This window comes from Schistocerca cancellata, chromosome 4 (assembly GCF_023864275.1).
Source record: "Schistocerca cancellata isolate TAMUIC-IGC-003103 chromosome 4, iqSchCanc2.1, whole genome shotgun sequence".
NCBI lineage: Eukaryota > Metazoa > Arthropoda > Insecta > Orthoptera > Acrididae > Schistocerca > Schistocerca cancellata.
The window spans coordinates 760758496-760764009 of NC_064629.1; the positions used below are offsets into that span (position 1 = coordinate 760758496).

At 40.4% G+C, this 5514-nt stretch overlaps 1 pseudogene; it reads left to right on the forward strand.

Annotated features, from left to right (window-relative positions):
• Positions 1-2684: 2684 nt before the first annotated feature.
• On the forward strand, positions 2685-2802 carry LOC126185834 (5S ribosomal RNA; annotated as a pseudogene).
• Positions 2803-5514: the final 2712 nt, after the last annotated feature.

The window sequence follows — 5514 nt, forward strand, 5'->3', positions numbered from 1 at the left end:
AACCTTGCACTTCACATAGCATTAAATCTAAACATTGTATTGAAATATATACTACTGATTTACCTGTTCTTTAAATGTGTCACTGTGAGTTTCATTACAGGTTTAGAACAATGGAAACAGATTTTGTTAGTGTGGAAACTTCTGTTCACGTGTTAACTTACAAGCCAAATGTAAATTTACTGAGCAGTGCTAACGTCTTATTCTGATATTATCTACAAATGCGATATGCTCAAGAGCCCATTTAATTTAAGTGCTTAGAGTATATATTTACAACACCTGTCTTAATAATATAAACAAAACGCATGTGAGAAAACGTAGATACGTCGAGTTTCGCATAAAATTGTAATTTTTAATTGTATTTCTCCTCGACAGAGGCCGTTAATTATGATCTTCACTCATTGATTAATCTATCCCGATGTAGATGAGTGACCAGTTCTATATTTTTGAAATGTTTAGAAGAAACGATATTGAATGCAACTAGAAAAATCTCCTCTTTAAAATTTTGTATATGCCGTTTGTTGAGTTTTGTTAGAATGGTCCCCAGTTTTAATCTGCCGAACGTAATATTTGTAACGAGTTCTGTAGATGTTTGTGGATTTTTTCTTATAAACATGATCCATCTATTACTTTCGAATACAGCTTTCACAGCGGTCTCATCGTCGCCAACATAAGGAATTACTTGTGTAATGCAACATCAGTACCAGAGCCGTATCGTGATTGTGGATTAGATTCATTTATTCTCCTTCCTAATTCATTCACGTATGGTATACGAAAATTAATATAGTCAGCACCCCTCTGTTTATTGGAGAAATTCTGTGATTTATACGTTTTTCTACGATTTTCTCTATCTCCTCGGTTAATTTATCGAAGTGCCCCAGACCGTCGAACAGTTATCAGTTATTAGTCAAATGAGAGTTTTGTAACGGCCTCTTTCGTGCCCGAATTCTTCGAATAGATCTGAGTTTAGAATCTGCCATCCCCAATACAGGATGTTAGTGGTTATTAGAACATAAGCAATTTCAGGTAGATTCACCTAGATCCTTGGCAGTCGCTGTTGATTTAAGTGAGCAGTGGCATCACCGATCGCGTAATTAAATCTTGCATCTTTCTATTTATATGCATGATATTACATTTATTTGTTTTCGGAGTCAGCTATGATTTTTTCCATCATATGTTTATTACCTTCAAATCCTTCTGTATTTCTTAACAACTCTATAATGGTGTAGTATTTCTGAACACTGCTGTGTCGTATTTGAAGACTTACAGAAGTATAGGCGTTATTTTCACGTTAATTAACGCAAATCGTAAGCAGTAACTGTCCTAGCTGACTATCTCGAAGCACTCCGCACTCTATTTTCGATTATGGTGATGCCTTCCCTTTATGAACGACATACTGATTTCTGTTTGCTAACACGTCTTCACTTAATTCGTGTAGCCGATTGGACATTCGGCACGTAGAAATTCTGTTTTGTAGGTGACACTAACAGCCTCAGCCTTTCTATCTGTTATTTTCTGAATCTCCGAACGAATGGAGTCAGTTGCGTGGCGTAATAGATGCTTGAGGAAACAACCCATATTGCTCAAGAGTAATTATTCGGACTCCAGAAATAGCTTCACATGCGAGTGAATGTATGATCTTTACAATTCACGATTGCATGTTACACTGTGACTAATGGGAAAAGCGAGCACAGAACATGGTCAACGATAAATACGCATTATTTTATATTAGTACAAGCCAGAAACACGTTTACATCCCGACCGAAATCTCCCAAAATCGCTAAACACCCTTGTGCAGCAGAAAAAGTAGCGGTATTAAATTTTTTTCGTAATTAGAGATTTCTACGTACAGACTGTAAATCCGTGAAAACGATTTAATGTCACTGGTAAAACTCTTTTTGCGTTTTTGGATCACCCGATTTATCTTAGACTGCACTTGCTTGACCGAACGTAAACTCCAGTTTGACATGTGCCAAATAATATTGCAGCCCTTGTTTTACAATATCTTTGGCGATCTACTAACACCCAAATTCCATGTCTCATTACCGTTCTTCTTGTATGGGCTGCACAGTTCCTGCAGTCTAGTCTTTCCTGATTCTATCCGATTTCCATCTTCCCAGAGGGCTCCATGCTTAAACTATCCGAGGTATTCTGTAAATGACTATACCATTCTAGTAGCTTCTTGATTATGCACTGTGCCAATGTCGTATCTGTTGTTAACATTGGCTTGATATGTTCATTCTTCAGTCTCTATATTATTGTGGTTCTGAAACACGTTGTTTAACACATCACTTCCAATGTGTGGCGCCTTTTGATTTTTTTGCCACTGTCTACACTTTTACCACAAACGAAAGAGTGCTTCACACAGAACAGTTGTACAATCGCTTATTTCATATACTGGAGTTACTCTCATTCGTTAACATTTTATTTACATAATATACATCCACATCTACATACCTACTCCGCAAGCCACGGTACGGTGTATGATGGAGGACACCTTTTACCAGTACAGGTCATTTCTTTTTTTGTTCCACCTGCATATATAGCAAGGGAAACGACTGTCTATATGCCTCTGTACGAGTCCTAGCTTCTCTTACTTGATCTCTGTTGTTCTTACGGGAATGTATCTCGGCGACAGAAGCATTGTTTTGCAGTCAGCTTCAAATTTCAGTTCTCTAATTTTCTCAGCCAACGGCCTTACCGCAGTGGTAACACCGGTTCCCGAAAGATCACCGAAGTTAAGCGCTCTCGGGCTGGGTTAGTACTTGGATGGGTGACCATGCGGTCTGCCGAGCGCTGTTGACAAGCTGGGTACACTCAGCCCTTATGAGGCAAACTGAGGAGCTACTTGATTGAGAAGTAGCGACTCCGATCTCGGAAACTGACATCGGGCTGGAAGAGCGGTGTAGTGACCACATGCCCCTCCATATCTGCATCCAGTGACGCTTATGGGGTGAGGATGACACGGCGGCTGGTCGGTACCGTTGGGCCTTCATGGCCTGTTCGAGAGGAGTTTAGTTTTTAAATTTTCTCAATTGAGTTTCGCGAGAAGAACGTCGTCTTCCCTCCAGGGATTCTCATTTGACTCCACAAAGCATCTCCGCAACATTCGCATGTTGCTGAACCTTCTGGTGACAGATCTAGTAGCACACCTCTTAACTGCTTCGAAATCTTCTTTCAATCTGACGTATTGGAGATTCCAAGAATGGATTGCTCTCATGTTCTGTATGCAGCCTCATTTATAAAGGAGCCACACTTTTAGAAATTCTCCCAATAAACCGAAGTGGATCATCCACCTGCCCTACTACCATCCTCATATGCCCGTTCCATTCCATATTGCCCTGCAGATGTTACGTCTAGATATTCAATCGACGTGATTGTCTCAAGCAGCAAACTACTAATGCTGTATTTGAACGTTACTTGATTGTTTTGCCTACTCATCTGCATTAAGTCTCATTTTCCTACATTTAGAGCAAGCTGCCATTCGTCAGACCAACTAGTAATTTTGTCTAAATAATCTTGTACCCTCCTACAGACATTCAAAGATGAAATCATCTCGTACACCGCAGCGTCATCACTGAACAGCCGTAAACTGCTATTAAGCCTGTCCGTCAGATCATTTACGTATTTAGAGTATAACAGCGGTCCTATCACATATTCCTAGGGAATTCCTGACGGCACTCTTGTCGCTGACTCGCCGTCGATGACAACGTACTTTGTTCTTTTACTTAACAAGTCTTCGAGCCACTCACATCTCTGGGAACTGAATCCGTATGGTTGGAATTCGTTAACAGTCTGCAGTGGGGTACCCTGTCGAAGCCTTTCCGTAAATCGAGAAATATGGAGCCTGCGTGTTCCCCTTCATACATGGTTCGGAGACTGTCATGTGAGCAAAGGGCAATCTGACTGTCGCATGAGCGATGCTTTCTGTATCCGTGCTGATTTATGGATTGAATCTTTTCTGTCGCAAAGAAACTTATTGTATTTATATTCAGAATAAGTTCAAGTACTCTGCAACAAATCAAAGTTAAGGTTATCGATCTGTAATTTTGTGGCTCCATTATTTTACCCTTCTTACATACAGGAGTCACCTGCGGTTTCTCTTTCAGTCTGTTGGAACTTCGTGCTGGGTAACAGATTCGAGATAAATGGAAGCAATTAAAGGGGCCAATATCGTAGAGTATTCTCTGTAAAACTGAATTGGGATTCCATCCGGACCTGGTGGCTGACTTTTTTAAGTTGCTTCTCTATTCCAGCAGTGAATGCAAATTTAAAACTTCAGCTTTCCTTTCTCTACCTCCTGATGCTATCCCAGACTGGTCGATGGGTAACTTTGAAACATCCCCTTAGAAAAATTAATGAATGACTGTGCTGATAAACCTCTTACATTATTTGCTTTCCAAACAGCTGAGCAAAACTGAACGTACTCAGACATTACTCTCTTTACTTATTCTGATCAACACTGAACTGACACACAATATTTTAGCGCAACGCAATCTGACTTTTAATAATCCCTACAAAAGAATGGCCGTGACTAACAATAACCTATACCTTTCATGAATCACTTACCTCACAAAAATCTTCATTACTCGAACTACTGCAATACAGCGAGCGCCAATACTGCCAGCTAAATAAAAGATTCTAACTACTGAAGTCACTAACTACTGATAGACATACTTAACAAATGAAAGATTTTGATAGAGATCCAACAATGTATTTACCTTAATAGTGTTCAAAAGTCATAATATATATATGTATTTTCACACAGAGCGCTAGGTGACGTTACCAACACGACGAAATCTGCAATAGCTCACGGAATGTACGACTGACTACTCTTCTTTTTTACATTTGTATTTTACGTCATATTGTATACCACGCTACCACAAAACTGGTAGCTGACGGCTACTAAAGGGCGGGGGGGGGGGAGGCTGGAAGTAGCCAATGGCTACGGAGCGTAGCTGAACTGCTTAGTCAACGAGTAAAACACAACAGTGCTACAGTGGTAGTGGTGTTAACAGTAAGCAGAGCGATGGCAAAGATAAACAAAGCAAACATTGGAGTATATCTACGCCAACAGTTTCCGAAGTTGGTATTTCTTTAGAAAAGAACCCACGGAATTTCGCAGAGTGGCGGATGAAATATTTGCGTTTCTGTTGGGTGAGTCAGTGGAATGTGTGGTGTCCTATACCGTCGGACTGTGCGGACAATGTACACGAAGAGTACAATCATGACGATACGAGCTTAACAAGTGAAAGTGGTACTGAAACAGGCGTCGCGCCATATAGTTAATCATCCTTGTCAGACAGGGAGCCGCAAATCCCGTCTCCAGTGGAACGTAGTTAAGGATAATCGTTGTCCAAGAAGCGGGTACTAAACGTAATTAAGTACATGGAAGGTCATCCGCAGAACAGCAAAGAAACAATAATGAATATGTTTCGAATAAGTCCGCAGCAATGTGACCGTGTAGCTGCAGATATTCAAGAAAGGACAAGGCTGAATTGTTACAAAACTGGAACC